The 23104-nt window shown below is 34.4% G+C and overlaps 1 long non-coding RNA gene across 1 annotated transcript in view; it reads left to right on the top strand.

Moving 5' to 3' along the window:
- The first annotated feature begins 1202 nt into the window (after nucleotides 1–1202).
- Nucleotides 1203–23104, top strand: part of LOC126958206 (uncharacterized) — a 90864-nt gene continuing 68962 nt past the window's right edge. The window contains exon 1 of the long non-coding RNA XR_007727146.1: nucleotides 1203–1333. This is a non-coding gene — a long non-coding RNA (uncharacterized LOC126958206). The remainder of the gene's footprint in view (nucleotides 1334–23104) is intronic.

The raw sequence follows: 23104 nt of genomic DNA, 5'->3' as shown, positions 1-23104 counted from the left end.
GTATACAATATATTGTTTGTAACTATAGTCTGTTGTACAATAAATCTCTTTATTTCTCTTAATTTTTTACATATTTTAATCAATATATTTTTAAAACCCCACCCTTCAGCCTCTACTAATTACCCTTGCACTTTCCATCTATTTTTTGTTACAATACCCATGGCTCTATCCTAATTAGCTATAAGAGGCCATGCATTTTGCTAGGTCCTTTGTTCATTTTCTCAGACAATCTTTAGGGAATGCCAACTTATTTCAAAGATGCTGCCTCTGTTTTTATTTCCCACCTCAGCCGGTAGTTGTGCTTCAGAACACAGGTCTACTCCTAGGCAAATCAACTACTTCTATCCTGAAAGGACTATTTCAGGCTGCGGGGATTTTTCTCTGGTTATCAGTATGGGTTTTAGATTTTTGTTCTATGACTTTTATAGATCCCTGAAATAGTATTTTGGAATGTGATTACTTATTAGAAATATAAAAATTAGGTAATGATTTAATGATACTACTAATTATTTACCTTTTATTTTATTTTTGAGCACCTACTAGCGTGTGGCATTTTGCCATCTATTGTTGAAGATTGTAAGACATATAAGTGTAGTTTCTGTTACAAGGGTCTTACAAGTCCCAAAAAGTCATCCAGAAGCTCAAGCAAAGTACTAATTTCAGAGTAGAGTATTAAATTTTCTCCAAATAATATATTCCTTCTCTAACACCTTATAAATACATTTGGCCTATTAAAATGAATATTCCATAATGACATAAACAGAAAAAATATTTTTTCAATCTGTTTATCTTTCAGAATAGTGTTAAAAGGGAACAATATTGTGTTAGTCCGTTTGCATTGACATAAATACATGAGGTTGGGTAATTTATAAAGAAAAGAGGTTTAATTGGCTCATGGTTCTTCAGCCTGTACAAGAAGCATGGTGCTGGCATCTGCTTATGGTGAGGTCTCAGAAGGCTTCCAGTCAGAAGATGAATGACAGCAGACATGTCAAAAGGCAAGAGTGGGAGCAAGAGAGAGAAGCGGGTCTCTAAGACTCTTTTAAACAACCAGATTTCAGGTGAATTAACTGAACTGAATCAGAACTCACTCATCACCATGGAGATGGCTCTAAGCCATTCATGAAGGATTCATCACAATGACCCAATATTTCCCACTCAGTCCTACCTCCAATATTGGGGATTACATTTCAGCATGAGATTTGAAAGGGACAAACATCGAAACCATATTATGTACCTCAATATTTACTTCAGTTATTTTTCTTTTGTTCTTAAATCAGTAACAAGAAGATTCAGAAGTGAGGCAATGAGCATGTATGGATCATGAAAGAAGGTGAGGTGATATTTATGGGGTATACCAGGCCAGGCACATGCTGGCAGTGAGTGATAAACTGGTGTCCTAAATTCAGTAAAAATAGAACAAAACCTACTAGCAAAAACTCTGCAGGATAAAATTCACCTTCCATGAAAATATAAGGCAAAGTGCTGAGTTTTATATCCAAACCTATTTGATGCCGAATTCCATCCTTCTTAAACTCTTAGGAACATGAATTGTAGTTCATTCCTAAACCGGTACCTTAGTAGACTACCTTGAATGTTTCTAAAATCCTCACCTGCCACACATTCTCCAGCCTTTTCTTAGAATGGTCTTAAGGAATGCTTATTACAATCAATAATCTTTTGAGTTTTGTTTTTCTCACAAATGTTTATTTTTAATTCCATATTCTGAGTGTTCCTTCTTGTGAGTAATATATTAAGATTGTAGTAATGTTAAAAAAAAAAAAAAAAAAAAAAAAGGCCTAGGCTGGGAGCAATGGCTCACTTCTGTAATCCCAGCACTTTGGGAGGCAGAGGCAGGTGAATTACCTGATGTGAAGAGTTCAAGACCAGCCTGGCCAAAATGGCGAAACTCTGTCTCTAATAAAAATACAAAAAAAAAAAAAAAAAAAAAAAAAAAAAAGCCTGTTGTGGTGGTAAGTACCCATAATCCCAGCTACTCGGGAGGCTGAGTCAGGAGAATCACTTGAACTCAGGAGGTGGAGGTGGCAATAAGTCAAGATCATGCCATTGCACTCCAGCTTGGGCAAAAAGAGTGAAATTCCATCTCAAAAAACAAACAAAAAAAGCCTCTTGTCAGTTTCCGCCCCTCTCCCCTACATGGATTTAAATATGTCTTTGTCTCTTGCCCTTATAATACTTCCTTAACCAAAATGTTATGCCACTTGTGTTTCATGAATAGTATGAATCAGAAAAACCAGAAAATGTATTGGTCAGATTTTAAGGCAGTCTATTTTAATAGAAAAAATAGCACAACCCAGGATAATTAGATCCTTTCCAAAGTAACTTTAAATATTATACAATAAGTTAGTACATGAGTAAGTGAATGATTAAAAGAATCCTGTCAGTCCTTCTTTTACTATTTAAGAGATGTAGATCACTGTCATTTTATCATACTATATCATTTATTCTTCAACTATAGAATGTTAATGTACTAGTGTAATGAGTTTTAACAAAAGTCATTTTATAAAGAAAATGCACAATTACATTTTTTCTATAAATACTGATTTGAAAGATGAAATATGATATCTTCATTTTTTAAAAATTTACTTTTTCTGTGCTAGTGTCAATAAAATGTAATCCAACTCAACCAATATTCTTACTCGGGAATTGGAGCCATAAAATATCATGTTATTAACTGGGTAGATAAAGCCTGTCTCTTTAGAGTATAACATTTTTAAGTGCTTTGGTGAATTGCAGGTTTTAAGAACACTTCCAGTAAGGTTTTTTGCTTAAGAAAGAAAAAATCATTGATTTTCTAATATATGTCAAGTATGCTGCTCAGAGTAGAAAAACCAGTTTAAAAAGACAGTAGCTGTGAAAAGTTGAAGAGAATGTGCGTGAGAGAAAAAGCAATTTATTTTACCTAGGAAACTTTGGAAACTGATTTAAACAGAATAAATGGTATAAAGAAATCAGACATTTGTCCAAAATTCTAAATATAGTAAAAGGAGGTTGAAGTGTCAAAAGGCAAACTGCTTGCAAAAGTAAAAGTAGAGACTAGTTATCAAATACTTTTTGTTCAAATTGGTCAAAAGGAAGTGAGAAAAATATTTCTGCTCTTTGGAACATTATAAATTTAACAATTTTCATTGGCAGTGAAAGAATATGATGTCTTTTCATACTTGCAGATTAACAATTACTTTACCTTTCTTTATACTTAATTAGTTCAACTATTTTTATTTAAATAAATTGACTTTTCTCTTGCCCAGGCAACGACTGGTTATAAGCACTGGATTTAGGGTCAAGCGGGACTCAGTCTGAATATTTGTCTTGTGATTTCTAGATGTATAACAAATAATTTTCTTGAGCTTTCTATACTTTCAATAATGTAGATATAATAATAGCTCCCATATAACAATTGCTTTAATAATAAAAATATATATTCATGCAAAAGTTTTATCACAGCGCCAGCAAATGGTAAGCATAGTAAACATTCAACATATGTCCACAAGGGTGAATATAATAAGGGTATTTATGAGTCACACTATAGCTCTCTCTCTCTATCCCCTTCCCTGTGTATATATCTGTATACAAAATAGTGACACCACACGGAAGTGTCAATACAGTGGATATTTCATATTTCTTGAGTTCCTCATCTGTGAACGCAACCAACCAGGGATTGAAAATATACCAGAAAAAGAGGAAAAAAAAAGAATAATTGAGGCTGTATTGAACATATACAGAGCTTTATTCTTGTTATTACTCCCTAAACAATACAGTATGACTATATACATTGCATTTACATTGCATTAGAAAACATAAGTAATCTAGAGATGATTTAAAGTATAAGGAAGGATTACGTAGGTTATGTGCAAATACTATACTTTTTAATATAGGGGACTAACAAGCAAAATGAGTGTTTGAGGCTTAAATCTTAAATTGTAGAGGTTTATTGAGGCAGCTTGAGGGTATGACCAGGGAAAACATGAGTCACAGAAGCATCTGTGGCTGTTTTTCCCAAAGACGTTTTCAGGAGGTTTAGTATTTATACATATTTCTTACAAGTAGTGGGAGAGGCAGCAGTGACACAAAGGTTACATACTTGTGAAAGACTTTAATTAGTGCCCAGTAAATCTACATTTTATATAACATAAGGTGAACATTTGAAGATAAAGGGAATAGAGGAAGCAGACCTCTCAGAGATATGTGAAGGAAAGATGAATTTCAACTTGTCTTTGTTCTGTACATGGGAAGATAAGCAAGTAGTTTTTTGAAAGGGCTGGTTTCTGTTTAGCCCATAGGGAAGAAAGCCTGAAGAGTGTTTTGGGGAAAACGCATGTATAATCAGGTATGTAACATCTTCCATCCCTTTAAGGCCTTGAATTCAGCTTCCAAGGTGTCTCTTGGGTTCCTTTGGCCAAGAGAGGGTCCATTCAGTCAGTTGGGGACTTAGAATTTTATTTTTATTTCTTAGTACTTAAGCATCTGAGGATTTTGGTATTTGCAGGGGGGTCTGGAACAACACCATGAATACTGAGGGGTTTCTCTCTCTCTCTCTCTCTCTGTGTGTGTGTGTGTGTGTTTGTGTGTGTGTGTGTGTGTGTGTGTGTGTGAGAGAGAGAGAGAGAGAGAGACTGCATGCACCATAGGCTAGAAAGCAAGAACGCTATCACTTATTGAGCACTTACTCTGTGTGATTCTGAGAGATTTAAAGTTTAAATAATTCAATTATAATCAACACACCAATACTATTGTTAGTCTCTGTTTTTAAATAGAGAAATTGAGACATACGGCCGTTAATCAATAGGTCGAGTATGGGCGTTGCATTAAGTGTTATCTGGCTTCCAGCATCTGTGGTCCTAGATGCTACTCTTTATTGACTTTCATGGAAAAATTTGAACTTTGAACCCATAAAGTGACATCAGAAGGAACCAGAAACACACTCTCTGTCTCTGGTTTTCAGCAGCTTCATCAGCATTCTTTTTACAAATGTGGCAGACAAATTAAAGCTTGTGCATCTCTAAATTCGTGTTTTGAAAAGAATTAGTAAATATTGTTAAAGAAATGTTATGGCCACATGCTCTTGATTTTCCCTTTTTAAAAGGCATTCAGCAATCTACAATTGAGGAATGATTTCAGAACATAAAGAGGGACAATTGAGTTTTCTGGCTTTTATCCCAAATGATTGCTTAAGAAACCTTTTTCTGTCATACTTGCCCAACCTTAAGCAATGGAAAATAAATATATTTTATATATAAAATAGAAACTTTTAAATGACTTTTGATCATCTGAAGGGCTTATAGAAATGATTAGAGAAATTAGATAATTCCAAACGGTATTTCTAAGGCTTAAATTACGAGAATAAACCTTTCCTGAGGGTCATTTTCTGGACAATTCAACACTGTGCTTTTGTGAAGAGTTAAACTCACCATGACTCTTATCCTTTAACTACTGAAATTTCAAGAGACTTGATTATCAAGCCAATGTGATTTTTACTATTATGTACCTCACACACAAATGTAAGGTTTTTAAAGGATTTTAGATTTTTTCTACAGTTAATAATGTTTCAGTTAACTTAGCAATAAAGAATATTTCCACTTATGAAATATTTAAAATAGAAATAAAATATTTTAAGGTATTTGTTACATGATAAGCCATCTTTTCTCATTGATTATTGTTTTGAACTGTTGAAGTATTTACTTAACTTGCACTCTTTGATTTTCTGAACTTTTTATATAAGCAGACTGAATGATATTTTTTTACATCAGAGGGTGCAATTTAAGAATTTGTAGCCTAAATCACGCTACCTGACTTCAAACTATGCTACAAGGCTACAGTAACCAAAACAGCATGGTACTGGTACCAAAACAGAGATATAGACCAATGGAACAGAACAGAGTCCTCAGAAATAATACCACACATCTACAGCCATCTGATCTTTGACAAACCTGAGAGAAACAAGAAATGGGGAAAGGATTCCCTATTTAATAAATGGTGCTGGGAAAATTGGCTAGCCATAAGTAGAAAGCTGAAACTGGATCCTTTCCTTACTCCTTATACGAAAATTAATTCAAGATGGATTAGAGACTTAAATGTTAGACCTAATACCATAAAAACCCTAGAGGAAAACCTAGGTAGTACCAATCAGGACATAGGCATGGGCAAAGACTTCATGTCTAAAACACCAAAAGCAACGGCAGCAAAAGCCAACATTGACTAATGGTATCTAATTAAACTAAAAAGCTTCTGCACAGCAAAAGAAACTACCATCAGAGTGAATAGGCAACCTACAGAATGGGAGAAAATTTTTGCAATCTACTCATCTGACAAAGGGCTCATATCCAGAACCTACAAAGAACTCAAACAGATTTACAAGAAAAAAACAAACAACCCCATCAAAAAGTGGGCAAAGGATATGAACAGACATTTCTCAAAAAAAGACATTCATACAGCCAACAGACACATGAAAAAATGCTCATCATCACTGGCCATCAGAGAAATGCAAATCAAAACCACAATGAGATACCATCTCACACCAGTTAGAATGGCGATCATTAAAAAGTCAGGAAACAACAGGTGCTGGAGAGGATGTGGAGAAATAGGAACACTTTTACACTGTTGGTGGGATTGTAAACTGGTTCAACCATTATGGAAAACAGTATGGCGATTCCTCAAGGATCTAGAACTAGATGTACCATATGACCCAGCCATCCCATTACTGGGGATATACCCAAAGGATTATAAATCATGCTGCTATAAAGACACATGCACACATATGTTCATTGCGGCACTATTCACAATAGCAAAGACTTGGAATCAACCGAAATGTCCATCAGTGACAGACTGGATTAAGAAAATGTGGCACATATACACCATGGAATACTATGCAGCCATCAAAAAGGATGAGTTTGTGTCCTTTGTAGGGACATGGATGCAGCTGGAAACCATCATTCTTAGCAAACTATCACAAGAACAGAAAAGCAAACACCGCATGTTCTCACTCATAGTTGGGAACTGAACAATGAGATCACTTGGACTCGGGAAGGAGGACATCACACACCGGGGCCTATCATGGGGAGGGGGGAGGGGGGAGGGATTGCATTGGGAGTTATACCTGATGTAAATGAGGAGTTGTTGGGTGCTGATGAGTTGATGGGTGCAGCACAGCAACATGGCACAAGTATACATATGTAACAAACCTGCACGTTATGCACATGTACCCTAGAACTTAAAGTATAATAATAATAAAAAAAATTAAACATAAAAAAAAAGAATTTGTAGCCTAAAATTTATGAGAATATCATTAACCAGTCTCTTCCCATTACCCCCACCCTCAGCCTCTGGTAACCACTATTCTACTGTGAGATTCACTTTTTTAGATTCCACATTTGAGTGAGATCATGTGGTATTTGTGCTTCTTTGCTTGGCTTATTTTACTTAACATAGTATCCCCTAGGTTCCTCATGTTGTTATAAATGACATAATTTTCTTTTTTTATGGCTGAAAGTATTCTATTATGTATATATACTACATTTTTAATAGATTCATGTATGATGAACACTGAAATTGATTCTGTTAATTGTCTGTTGTGAATAGTGCTGCAATAAACCTGGCAGTGCGGATTTCTCTTTGACATACTGATTTCATTTTCTTTGAATATATACCCAGTAGTATAGTAGGATTGCAGGATCGTATGGTAGTTATATTTTTGATTTTTTTGAAGAACCTCAATACTATAGATAATAATGACTGTACTATACATTCCCACCAACATTGTAAGTTCTACTTTCTACATGTTCTTACCACCATTTGTTATTTTTTCTCTTTTTGATAATAGTCATTCCAGCTAGAATGTGGTGATACCTCATTTTGGTTTTGATTTGCATTTTCTTGATGATTGTGGATAAATAGAAATAATTTCTGTCATTCTAGTGCACAAAAGATGACTACAGTCAACAATGTTGTATTTTATAACTCAAAATAGCTAAAGAGAGAATTTTTGATGTTCTCATCACCAAGAAATCACAAATGTTTTAGGTGCTGATTATGCTAATGACAAATTCAATTATTATAAAACATATATATGTATTGAAAATTCACATTGTACCCCATAAAAAGTACAATTGTTATGTACCAATTACAAACAAAACTTTAAAAACTAATAAAAATCATGACACTAGTGTATCAGTTTTATCACCTAAATGTCGCAGGAATAAATAGATCATTTACTAAGATTATTGGGCTTTTTGTTGGTTTCTTTGTTCATTTTTAATCTGCAATTGTAAAAGATTGTGTTACATAATTCTTTAGGTTGAAACATGAAATGATGAAAGAAGACTTCAACTTCCAGGAGAGATTTATTAGCTAGTGAATATTCAGTGCTCCCACCAAAACCACTGGAAAAAAAGTGTATTTAAAACAAATAAATCAACTAGTTCAAGGAAATAGAGAGCTGAAAAGGCAAAGAGACCTTGACAAAGTAAAACTGCAGATAAGGCAACACTTAGTGAGGTGAACTGACTTTTAAAGACTTTAACCTTGGACACATTTCATAATTCCAGGCATGTTTTAGGCAGAATAATAGTATTTAAATCCTGTAAAAAGGAATTAAGTTTGCAGATGTAAATAAGGTTGATAATCAACTGGCCTGACATAGTGTGGGCACAATCTTTTCACCTGAGTCTTAAAAGCAGAGAACCTGTCTTCGATATAGTCACAAGGGATGGGAAAATGCAAGGAGAGTCAAAAAAAGGTGTGATGTTGCTGGTTCTGAAGATGGAGGACAGCACAACAAGTCAAGGAATTCAAGGGACTTCTGGAAGCTGGAAAAATCTTGGAATTGGATTATCCCCTATATTCTCCACAAGGAAATTCAGCTCTGAGACAGCTTGATTTTAGCCTAGTGAGACCAACGGTAGATTTCATCCTGCAGAATCAGAAGATAATACACATGTGTTGTTTTGAGCTGCAAATATGTGTAATTTGTTATGGTAGCAATGGAAGATTAATATATTGCACAAACAAGAGTGAGGAAATTCATATTGTGTTACACAGGGCTGTTGCTGAGTAACAGACTAGCAGAAATGTTGACAGAGACTGGGCCTGTCTCAAACACATGTTTGTTTAGTCCTCAGAGAATGGAGGAAGTTGGACACCAAATATTTTATCAAAAAGGTTTTGAAAAACAAAGGGCAACAGCACTCCTGCCAGGAACAGAAAATAAATGAGTTTTTTAGTTGACAAGCCTGAAGGACAAGGGGTGAAGGTGAGGTAGACCCAGCCTTACCTGGACTGATACCCACGCTGAAATCAGTGCAGTCCTTATGTGCACTGAGATAAGCTGTTGGCACTCTCTCTCTCTTCTCTTCTCAAATCAATTACATGAATGTTAGAGATTTCAACTTTATCATTTCCTGTATTTTTAAATTATCTTTTTTCCCTGCACTTGTGTTTACATATTGTCTCTTAACCTGCCTTCCAATTTTCTAATCATGCTTTCTTCTCTTTCAGTTCTGTTAAAATTTCTATCTAACGGCATGTTACTTTCAGGCATTATATTTTACTTTCTAGATGTAAACATGTGGAATTCTTCTATACATTTCAGTTTTCAGTGAGATACTCCATGTTCTCATCTATTTTATTCACCTTATCTTATGTTTTATGTATTATATTGTTAAGAATTATTTAAAATTCCATATAAGTTACCTCTGTTATCTGAATAACAGTGTTTCTGCTTTCGAAGGCTGTGTTCTCTCCTCTAGATTCTTTAACATGTGGTTTTGCCTTCTGGCATGTCTATTGAAAAATGAGACTCCAGATAATGTTTTCTTCCTTCAGAAAGGGGATGATTTACTCTTCGGCTAGAATGGGAGAGATAAATTACAGGTAGGAAGGCATAAAGAGCACCAAAAAGATAAATATTAGATAAATATAATAAATGTTGGGAAGACATTAACTGTATAAAACAATAATAATAGTAATGAGTAATAGGGTTTAAAATATAAGTCTAACTGAAATTCATGAATAAAATAGTGTAGAATATGAGAGGGAAATACATGACTTTAACTTGTAAACCTCTGTAATATCAAGGAAATCATAACAGCAATATTTTGTAATAGATTGAAATAAGTCAAGGTTACATTTTTGATCTCTAGAGTACTTAGGAGAAAACAAAAAGAATGCTTCATTAACAAGTAATGGAGAAAAAATGGGCTAACAAAGCAATATTGAAGTAATGCAAATAAAGATCAGAAAAAAGGAACATAGAAGTATTTCATAGAGAAAACAAATAGGAAGATATATATATATATATATATATAATCAGATAGTTCAATAATTATGTTAAACATAAATGAGCTAAATAATCCAGTGGAAAGACTAAATTTTTCAGACTCAGTAAATGATGACAAACAGATATTTGGGCCTTCACCCATGGCATATTAATAGATTCACCATTTTTATTTACTAGTCTATATGTATATGTGCTCATAAATTGGGCATTATTATAGTTCATGGAGAACATTTACTATACACACTACATTTCTCACATGCAATTATGTATTTTCTATGATTACTATTTGATTTTTTCACACTATTACTTATAAATTGCAGCAATTATTGTCTAATAAGAAAATGAGATATGTTTGACTTAACAAAACTGGGTTTGGTATAAGGTAATTTATACTTAAAGATGTAAAGTAATTACCAATTTCTTAGACAATGGTGATGTGCCAAAACTTAAAGATTTCATTTTTTAAAAATATGTCATCCATTTATTGACAATTGCTTAAAAACGCTGTTCAACTGATAATGATGAAAATGTTCTATTTTTGCTCTATCAAATACATAGCAACAAGATTCTATTTATTTTGAACTGTACACCAATTGCTTTTAGCCACTATCAGGAACTTGCTTATAGTGATCATTACTGTGATGTTCTAAGCATGGACTTTTTTTTGTTTTACTAATTTCTTCTACATTTAGTAATCAGAATTATTCTGCAAGAAAGAGTTGTCCCTTCTCCCCATTCATAATGCATCAAAGTGAGTTAAAAATACTCATTTTGCTCATTAAGCTATGATACAATACTATGATTCATAATGCATCAGAATGAATTTAAAATACTCATTTCACTCATTAAGCTATAATCCAATACTATGATTATTTACTTTGCTACACAAATTGTTCTAGGATTGATCATTTAGACCTTCGGATGTCACAGGATCCTTGGGATGTTGCTTCATCAGCCAGAAACTTCTATGGCTGGTGACACCTTCTGCCTGAGTATTGCTTGCACCCATTGGGCTCATTCCACCCACTCAGCCTGACAGGCTGCACTTGTCTGGTGCTATCAGTCCAGATATCACACCTGCCAAGGGTGAGCCAGGTGTGGAGTGGTGAGGGGTGTGTGGGTGAGTATGCACAGGGTCTGACCACTGCGCAAAACCAGGCATGCTGGCTGCTGTGGTGGAGAGGGCAGCCCCAGGTTCTAGCATGGGTGTCAGCTTTGTGCAAGTCTGCAGCTGGACCAGATGTACTGCATGCCACTTCTGCTGCAGGAACCCACATCTGGTTGAGGGGAATGCATTGGCCGAAAGCTTTCAGATGCCAGAAGCCACAGAGCCCCAAAGAGGGTGTCACAGCCCTGGCTTGGTGTGCTCCTAGGTCTGGGCTCCCAGACAGGCTGCAGCTCTTCTTTCCTCCTTGCCCACAACATTATGAAAGGGAGTGGGAGCAGGGGTGTGTGTTTCATCTCTGTGTATTACAGCTCTTTCAGTTCTGACATTCGGCGGGTCCAAGTTCTCGTCATGTGTCCAGGAAAAATGAGGTACTCCAACAACTGGAGGGTAAGCAGGGTGAAGAGGTGCTTTATTGAGCAAAAGTACAGCTTTCAGGAGACCCAAGCCTGGTAGCTCCTTTCTATAGGCAGGTAGTCCTGATGAGTGCAGCTCTTAGCTCAGAAGAGACCCAGAGTGGATAGCTCCTGTCCACATACAGGTTGTCTCAATGTCTCTGTGAGTCTGGCCGAGTCCAGGGCTTTTATGGGCTTCCTAAAGGAGTAAATGAGTGCTAATTGGTCCATGGGCAGCCATGGATGGGCCTAGAAAAAGCACCATAAGTTCTTACTCTGGGCTGCAGTCTCCACTGGGAACTGACAGACTAGCACCCATGCTTCAGGTCGTCCCTGGCTTGATGGTGGATCTTTACCAGGGACCCGCCCATTTCTACCCAGGAGCCTGTCTGCCTCCTGCCACCATCAATCATGTCATCCACAGCATCCAAGCTGTTTGTGCTGAAAGACACCTTCAGGCCCACACCAAGCAGCCCTCACTGCCACTTTGGCCTCCCTCCCATGCTTGTTGGGACCCAAAGTCTGAAGGGGGTCGAGGCAGCAGGGAGCTGGCCTATTAGCGCTGCCCTGAACACATGCACACCCAGCCAGGTGGTGACAGAACCCAGGCTTGTCCTCAAATTTGCTACAAAATCAGATACGGCACCAGGAGTGGAGAGAAGTCAGGCAGCAGCAGCAGTTTCTGCCATCACAGATAATTTCCTGTGTACTTTTGGCATGCCTGCATTCTTTTTCTTTTTTGAGTAGTCCCTTGTTTTTTGGCAGTAGCAGATGATCTAGATTTATCTTGATTTATCTCTACCCCTGCCCTAGAAGTAACCACTTTTCAGGGAACTCTGATGTTTCTTTTATAGAAGAATATTTAGAAACCAAGATCTGGGCACTAGATATACAAATTGCTACCATCATGATATTTCTAGAGTTTTCTTAACACACAGACCTGGAAAATTAGAATTTTTCACATACATGCACACACACATACAGACATGTATAATATGGATATATGCGGGTGTGTTTGCATATGTGTATTATTATATTGGCGTCTCCCACTTGAATCCAGAGCTAGCCTTCCCCTTTCTAATTTATATTTATTTATTGAGACAATGCCTCACCCTGTTGTTCAGGCTGGAGTGCAGTGGCACTCCTTTTCTTATTTATAATTTCACAACTTTCTTCTCTTATGCAGAAAGGCCTAGGTCTCCTTACCTGCAATAATATATGTATATGTTTGTTCAATCATATTACAGATATAAATTAGTTTTAGAATTACTAATCCTCACTTCTGGAAAACAAATTTAACTTTTTAAGTATAGAGCTTGTGTACCTGTCTTTTTGTCCTTAGCCTTCAGAATCTCGTACAAAGATTTTTAAAGTTACTTTGGTCAACTCTTTTCTTCCCAAGGCCCATAAGGGTGGTATGTGGTTTATTTGTAATACATATAGATTTATTTGTCTCTTTCTCCACTCAATGTTCAGTACTACAACATCTTGATTGCTTCAAAAGAATTATGTCAATTAAAATTTACTTTTTGTGGTGTAAAGATATATGTGGTTTTTTTTTTTAAATGCATAGAGCCATACATCCACCTCTACAATTACAGAACTTTATAACATATTTGCTTCACAGCAAGATTTCCTCATGTTGATACTTTGTAGTCAGTTCCTGCCTCTATATTCCAAACACTGACAATTAAGGATATTTTAATACATCCCTTTATTTTTTACCTGTTCCAGAACATCATATAAAGACAGTAAATATAATTTTGTATTGTATTTGAGAGTTTGAGGTCTGGGTTCTTTCGAACAAATTATTTTTAAGGTTTATTCATGTGTGAATTAAGTTTGTTCTTCAGGTGTTGCTGATTAGTATTCTATTGAATTGATTTAGTTGTTAGTCCATTAACTAGTTGAAGGACATCTGTGTTTTTTGCACTTTTCAGTGATTAAGAATAAAGATGTCATAAACATTTGTGTCAAAGTCTTCTTATGAGCACATATTTATTTCCCAGGGGTAGATATCTAGTATGCATGAAATTGCTGGGTCATGTCTTTCTCTGAGATTGTCTGTTTTGTAAAATAGCTGATCCATTTTTGCATTCTCAAGTAAAAGAGTATTGTTTCACGCAAGAATATGCTGGCCATAATTACTCTGGATTTTATTTTAAGTGAAATGGAGAGGCAACAATGCTTTGGCGCATGAGATTACTATGATATAATTTATATTTTGAAATGATCACGTTAGTTTTATATTAAGGGGTGAAGAGTAAAAATCTTAGTAAACTTTTCTAGAAGTACAGTAAAAAGATTATACCATACATCCAAACTCACAGAAACACACAGTCTGCCTTACACACACACACACACACACACACAAAATGCACATGATCTTGTTTCAAAAATGATTCCTGGGTCTTCATGTAATGTAAAAACAGTAATTATAACTGAATGATATATTTATATTTTACAAATGTGCAGTATTATACTGTTAGGGATACGTCAAATACCTATCTATATTTATATACACACGTATCTGTGTGTGTGTGTGTGTATTTGTGTGTGTATATGTATATGTATATGTATATGTATATGTATATGTATATACACACACACACACATCCCCACCACCCACATGGACCACACAGCAGGGGTCCCCAACCTCTGGGCCACTGACTGGTGCAGGTCCATTGGCCTGTTAGGAAACTGGGCCTCACAACCAGATGTGAGCAGCTGGTAACTGAAAATTACCACCTGAGCTCTGCCTCTGGTCAGATCAGCAGCAGCATTAAATTCTCATAGGAATGAGAACCCTGTTGTAAACGGCACATGCGAAGGAGCTATGCTCTCCTTCTGGGACTCCAATGCCTGATGAACTGAGGTGGAGCAGTTTAATCTGGAAACCAGATCTACCCCTATATCTATGGGAAAATTGTGTTTTAAAACACCAATCCCTGGTGCCAAAAAGGTTTGGGAACACAGCCTTAAAGGGTTTTAAAAAATTATTATTACAGAAATAAATATGAATATCAGAGAGAATAAAACATATAATTTAAAATCTAGAATAGTAAGCCATTTAAATTCATAAAATTAAATACATATATGTTTAATGCTCCCAGTGAAATCATATTAATAAATATTATATAGATATGTGCACAAAATAATTATCTAAATTATATTTTAATGATTATTATTGTTTTATATACTTGGTTTTATATACTTGCAATATTGATGAAATACACTTGTTTTATATACTTGCAATATTGATGAAACATTTGATTCCAGATAACTATACCACAGAGTTAAAACTAAGCAGATTGTTTTAAATACCTTCCAAAAAAATATTGGCTATCCTCTTAAGTGATAGTCAACAGCATGCTTTCTATTTTATATTCTATTCATGGATTTCTGTTTTATGTATTCCATACAAAAATAGTGGCTATTAGATGCATGCAATAATATATTCAAAGATGAAGAAAAAGTTACCTGTCACATAATTTCAGTTTCTGATACATTTGTAGAAACTTAAATTTTATATTTTTCCCCAAAGATAGGCCATTTATTTATTATTTTGTTGTTTATGGCTGCTTACCAGAGCGGTGGCCTACTGACTGTATCTTTCTGTTATTGAGACAGAATCTCATTCTGTTTCCCAGGCTGGAGTGCAATGGCACAAATACAAATCACTGCAGACTCCACCTCCCCAGCCTCAGCTATCCTCGCACCTAAGGGAGGGAGGCTAAAATGGTTGGCTAATTTAAAAAAAAATTTTGTAGAGAAAAGGTGTTGCCAGGTCACCCAGGCTGGTCTTGAACTCATGGGCTCAAGTGATCCTCCAGCCTTGGCCTCCCAAAATGCTGGCATTACAGACATAAGCCACTATACAGACCTGATTTTCAAAGTTTCTGTTGTATGTATTTATTTTGAAAGAAAATCATGTGTAATTTATGTTTGAGCAGGTAAACCAAAACAGCTTTAAGGTTCACAAATGTTAACTAATATGTAAACATTTATTAATCTCATCATTTATTCTAATTGGTTTAAAAACTCTATTTTATGTCCTTTTGTCAATGTATCTTCTAATTTAAAGTAATTTCTATCGTCCTGTTTTCTAATGTTATATATTTAGCTATTATAACTACCCTGTAATATGTGAGTAGAGTCAGGTAAAGAAAAGTGGAAAACTCAGTTTAAGTATTTTTGCAAATATAGATTTTTTCTTTTTTGGCACAGGTAGGACTACAGACTACAACCTAACTTTCTTTTCTTGTTCTCCTTAAATTTTTATTCATTTAATTAGTCTAAGGTTTTGTTTTGTATGTGTGTGTGTGAGAGAAAACAAAAGAGTATTCTGAAAAAGAGAAATGTAGGTTGGGCACAGTGGCTCATGCCTGTAATCTCAGCACTTTGTGAAGTTGAAGTAGGTGGATTTCTTGAGCCCAGGAGGTCAAGACCAGCTTCAGCAACATGGCGAAACTCCCATCTCTACAAAAAAAAAAAAAAAAAAAAAAAAAGAAGAAGAAAGAAAAGAAAAGAACTACATTAGCTAGGCTTGGTGGCACACACCTATAGTCCAAGCTACTCGAGAGGCTGAGGTAGGAGGATCACTTGAACCCAGAAGATTGAGGCTTCAGTGAGCCGTGTTTGTGCCACTGAACTCTGCATGGATTACAAAGTTAGACCATGTCTCAAAAAACAAAACAAAAGACAAGAAAGGAAAAAGAGAAATGCAATAGGATAAATATTATATGTAATATGTAAATAAAAATTTACATTCCTATAAGGATGATTCGAATACTTCTGATTAATAATTGTATATATTTTTAAAAATACAAAACATCCATAAATAACGTTTAATGATATTACAAAACAACCTTCACAACAATTCAACTTCTGTGTACTGATACACAAGATAGATAGAATTTTGAAAATGACTGACAAGTTATTTTTCCTGTGTCCTCCAACCATGAATCTGTCATGTTTATTCTTGTTCAAAACAAGTAACAGAAGATGAGAATAAATTAAATGGCCTTTAAAAAAAAACACACATATGACAGACACCATATGGCTTTTTTTTCCATAACTGTGTTGAATATATTTAGAAAAGACTAGCAAAAGAGGAAGTGAAGTGAAAATTGTTTCAGAAATAGTTTACGTTTTAAACAATTGTACAACTGTCATTTAACATTCGGTGACCCAATATAATCTAGAGCAATAAATTATAAACCCGATATACATTAATGATAAAGAGGCATTGGTTAATAAATCTGCATTAAGGAAAATTTACATATATTAAAAAGTGGAGAGACAGAAAATATAAACCCTAGTACACCCATTGCATAAATCAAAAAAGTTTTTCAACTCATAAACAATCATCTATCTTCCTATCCTCCCCCAAATCTAAATTATTTTGAGTCAAGCCCAATAATTCATACCTTTATATTTTAAAATGGCCCAGCATGTTTCTCCAAAATATATTATTTATGAAGTATGAGAATATCCTATTGTATATAAAATTAATAAAATACACTTAATGTAATTTAATATGTTATAAAATAGAAGAAGAGGAAATACATTGAATTTATCTTAACAAAGCTGATATTATCTTGATACTGGAGAGAGACAAACATATTTAGAAAATGAACCCCAATATTTCTCATAAATATATGCACAGAAGTTCTTTAAAAATTATAGAATTTCTACTATCACCAAATGGTGTTTATTCTAGTGATGCAATGCTGGTTTATGTAGAAAATCAATCAATGTAGTCCACTATATTATTAGACCACAGAAAAGCATATGATGATTTCAATTGATACAGAAAAATTCTTTTATAAAATTCAACATCTATTCAGAATAAACTCCTCAGGGAAAAAAAATAGAAATAGAGTGGAACTTAATTTGATAAGAAAGCATCTATAAAAAAACTACCGCTAGCATTATATTTAATGGCGAAAAGACTGAATGCATTACTCAAAATTGGAAGTATGGCAAATATATCTTTTCTCACTGCTCTTGTTCAACTTAGTGCCGGTAGTTCTAGCCAGTAAAAATAAAATAATAAAATAAAATAAAAGACATACAGATGTGAAATATAAAAAATCTGTTCTTATTATCAGATGACATATTTGTCTATGTAGAAAATCCTAAAGAATCTAACAAAAATTAATCTACAACTAATAAGTTTGGAAACATTTCAAGATACAATATGAATATAAATAAATCAATTTCATTTCTATATATTAGCAATGAACACATGGACACTTAAAAACACTGTATAAATAACAGCAAAAATTAAGTACTTAGATACAAATCTAACCAATTAACTATTCACATATAGTATCAACCTATATACAGAATACTACAAATTGTTGAAAGAAATACAAGATCTGAATAAAATAGACATTCTATATTCATGGATTCAAAGATTCAATAGGGTTAAGACATCGATTCTTCCAAATATGTTCTATAATATTTGTGAAATCCTAACAAAACTAGGCAAAACACTATAGATATTGATAACTTAATCTTAAAATTTCCATGAAAAAGTGAAATACAGAATAGCCCACAAAATAGCCAACAAAAGAATAATGGAGGACTCACATTGCCCAATTTCAAGAGTTGCTGTGTAGCTACATAAGGCATGGTATTGGTGAATGAAAGACACCTAGATCAGTGAATAGAATAGAAAGTCCAGAAATAGACCAACATGAATATAGTCAATTGATCTTTGATGAAACAGAAAAGGCAATTCAATGGACAAAATGTATCTTTTCAACAAATGATGCTGGAACTGGATATTCACATAAAAAATAATAAATAAACTTAGACTTACAACTTTCATAAAATTAACTCAAAATCAATCATGGATCTAAATTCAAAAAAAGTAGGAGAAAGTCTGTGTGTCCTTGTGTTTGGTGATGAGCTTTAGGTAAAATCCCCAAACTATGGTTCATGAAAGAAAAAACATTGATAAAATGAACATTATCAACATTAAATACGTTTGCTCTGTCTTTATGAGACATAAAAACTCTCATTCAAAAAAACACCTGTACACATATTCACACAGCTGTATTCATGATAGCACAAATCAGAAACAACTCAAATGTCCTCCAAGTCAATGGTTAAACAAATTATGTACATGAATAACAACAAATGAACAAATTATAGACACAAGCAACCACCTAAGTAAATTTGCAGAGAATTATTCTGAATGAAATAAAGCAATCTAAAAGATCATAGGTTGTGTAACTGCATTTATATAACATTCTTGAAATGACACAGTTATAGAAATGAAGAACATATTAATGTATGCCAGGTGCTAGGGAGTAAGTGGGAGAGGGAAAAAAGTGAGTGTGGCCACAAAAGGGCTACTAGAGGTATCTTGGTGGTGATGAAAATATTTTTTCTTGACAATGTTAATATGTTAGTGTGAACTTGCCCTCCAGTTTTGCAACACATTACCAGTGGAAAAACTGGGTAAACGGAGCACTGTATCTCTCTTAATAGTTTCTTATAACTGCATGCAAATTTATTATTATTTCAAAATAAAAAGCTTAAATAAATATGATAACACTTCATTCCTGAAATATCTAGTACTGCTCAAATTCACTCCATGTCCTCATAAACCTTTTTTTTTTTTTTTTTTTTTTTTTTTTTTGAGACGGAGTCTCGCTCTGTCGCCCAGGCTGGAGTGCAGTGGCGCGATCTCCGCTCACTGCAAGCTCCGCCTCCCGGGTTCACGCCATTCTCCTGCCTCAGCCTCCCGAGTAGCTGGGACTACAGGCGCCCACAACCGCGCCCGGCTAATTTTTTGTATTTTTAGTAGAGACGGGGTTTCACCGTGGTCTCGATCTCCTGACCTTGTGATCCGCCCGCCTCGGCCTCCCAAAGTGCTGGATTACAGGCGTGAGCTACCGCGCCCGGCCACTCATAAACCTTTTAAAATTTATTTCTTCAAATTAGGATTGAAACAGTCTTATAAATCACAATTGGCTGATATGACTCTTGAATCTCTATCCCTCTGTCTTTACAATTTATTTATTGAATTATTATCAATCACTTGTTCTTCAATTTCAAAATCTGGATTTTACCAATTGACTGTGTTTTACTGTAACATACACTGTTGTTCCTTAAATTTCTTGCAATTTACTAGCTATGTCTACTTTCTTATTATGACTCACGTTAAAAATATTTTTCGCCGGGCGCGGTGGCTCACGCCTGTAATCCCAGCTCTTTGGGAAGCTGAGGCGGGCAGATCACGAGGTCAGGAGATCGAGACCATCCTGGCTAACATGGTGAAATCCTGTCTCCACTAAAAATACAACAAATTAGCCAGGCGTGGTGGCGGGCACCTGTAGTCCCAGCTACTCGGGAGGCTGAGGCAGGAGAATAGCACGAACCTGGAAAGCAGAGCTTGCAGTGAGCCGAGATCGCGTCACTGCACTCCTGCCTGGGCGACAGAGTGAGACTGTCTCAAAAAATAAATAAATAAACAAATAAATAAATAAATAATAATAATAGTAATATATTCATTCTGTGCCTCTGACAGGATACACAAAAATGTCTGGGTAGTTTATGTTTTGAGACATTAGCAATCACTGATGAGCATTGCCTAGATTAATCACTCAATTGCTTGTGAAAAAAAAATGGCAAAGTTCTAACTCAATTATTCCTTTTTTTATCTATTAACCAGGTACTTTTCTAACAAACATTTTCCCTTATTGACTAAATTCTTACATGAATGTATAGATAAATGCTTGATTATTTTTCGTTATTTACTAGTTTTGAAAATATTGATTTGACTACTTAGCAACATATACAGATAAATATGAGTTGTTTCTTTCTTTCTTTAAAAAAATATATTATGCCCTTATGGATTTTGCATATTTTAAGTATTCAATCCATTATGGTTATTATTCTTATTAGTATTAAAAGTACCCCATCTTTGGACAGAAAACCATTTCAAAATGTTTCCCGAATCAATTTGTCAAGGCCGGAACAGTCTTTAATAGCACCCCTGCTTTTGGCAACTGAAAAATATTTCAGGTTTATCTTGGATATTTCCAGGCTCAGCCTTAAAATTCAGCCAATTCCAAAATGAGATTTTATTTTTTTAAAATAGAAATGATATTTAAAGATATCAACATGTGAAATAGATGTGCCTTTTGTGACAATGCTGGCAAACAAGAAAGCTTACTTTGAAAGATTAAAATGTATTTTTGCCAGTGTAACCTTGTAATAGATTCCAGGAGTAAGATTTCTGGGTCAAAGTCAATGTCTAAGTCTGTCTTCTAGATATTGGTCAATTCCTCTCCACAGGAGAAGTTACCATCTTGTATTATCATCAACAATATTTAAGAGTGTGTATTCTCACAGTGACTCATCAACTGAGTACTTTATCAGACTTTGAATATAGGTCCAGATTTAGGTGACAAATAAAATATCAATGTAGTTGTAATTTTTAATGTTCTTATTTATATGAGTTCAAGCATATTTTTCTAGGTTTAAGGCTACTGGCAATTATTTATTGTAAATAATTTCTATTTCCTTCCCATGTTTCTACCAGACTATTTATTTTTTATTCTCTATTAATATAAAATGTATATAACAAGTATTATGTGTTTCATTTCATTAATAAATATTGATTGTATTTCATATTTTGTCATTTTAACTTGACTGTGTATCATGTTTAAGCCTTCCTTTTATAAGTTATCAAATATATCATTTTTTTCCTGTTTGGAGAGTTATTTACAATTAGAAAAACTTTCTGCACTTGCAAGTGATAGAAAAAAAGTAACTATAGAAAAATATACTTTAATATAATATACAGTCAGGGCTTTCTCTTCAATAAATGGTGTTAGGAAAACTGGATATTCATATGCAGAAGAATAAAATTGGATACTTATGTCAAGTCATATACAAAATTCAACCAAAAATGTATCAAAGAGTTAAAAGTAACACCTGAAGCTATAAAAAAGCTAGAAGAATGCATAATAGAAAATCTTCTTGACTTTGTTCTGAGCAATAATTAATTGTTATAAATGGAACCCCAAAGATTAAACAGACAAATGGTATTGCACAGCAATGGAAACAGAGTGAAGAGACAATTTAAGGATAGGAGGAAATAATTGCCAACCATACATATGAAAATGGGATAATATCCAAAATATATAAAGAACTTAACCTGATAGCAAAAAACAAACAAACTCATTAAAAATGGGCAACGGACATGAAAAAACAAACAGAAGACACACAGATGGCCAAGAGATATATAAAAAGATCTGTGCTCCTATGATTATTGCAGGATTATCCTAAATGGCCAAGATATGGAAACGACAAATGTGTCTGTCAATAGAAAAATGGATACACACATGATGGACACACATATAAACACACATATGAATATTGTTCACCTTTAAAAAAGTAGAACATCCTGGCATTTGTGACAACACGGTTGAACCTGGATGACATTATGATAAGGGAAATAAACCAGACACAGGGGGACAAATAATCCTTGATGTCACTTATATGTGGAATCTACAAACCTTGAACTCATATATGCGTTGTAAATTGGTGGTCACCAGGAGTTGAGGGGCTGGGAGGGAGATGTTGGTCAAAGGTTACAAAGTTTCACAAAGCAACATGAATAAGCTCTGAGGATCTGTTTTACAGCATAGTGAATATATAGTTAACAATTATGTATATATAGTTTAAAATGGCTGAGAATACATCTTAAATGTTATCAACAGAAAAAAATAAGTATGTGAGATAATGGATATGTAAATTATCTTGATTGCATTATTTCATACTGTACACATATATCAGAACATCACATTGTACACCTATAAATACGTACTTTTTTGATAAGTATACCTTAATAAAGCTGGGAAAAAATAAAAGAAAACATACAAAGTAATGAATTTGTTTTAGATAAGATGTTTTTGTTTACTATCGACAGATGGCTATGGAAATGTTCAGGGGGTCTGTCTCTTAACAATAATGTTTTAATACATTTATTTTTACATTAAAAAATTTCATTGTGAAATCTGCCCTTTTCTCTGCCCATGCTTCCTCTTTCTCTTTTCTTTCTTTCTTTCAAACACTTTTATGCACTATTTAAAACTTTTATTCATATAGACAATAATATATGTGTGTATACATTATTTTTCTGACATAGTGACTTCACTGTAGCTTTATTTGTTTCATCTATTCTCAAAACTGTTTGGTTATATGTCCCTTTAGACTCTTAAAATATAT

Source organism: Macaca thibetana, chromosome 7 (genome assembly GCF_024542745.1).
Source record: "Macaca thibetana thibetana isolate TM-01 chromosome 7, ASM2454274v1, whole genome shotgun sequence".
In the NCBI taxonomy this organism is placed as follows: Eukaryota; Metazoa; Chordata; class Mammalia; order Primates; family Cercopithecidae; genus Macaca; species Macaca thibetana.
This window is presented reverse-complemented; position numbering and strand designations above follow the sequence as displayed.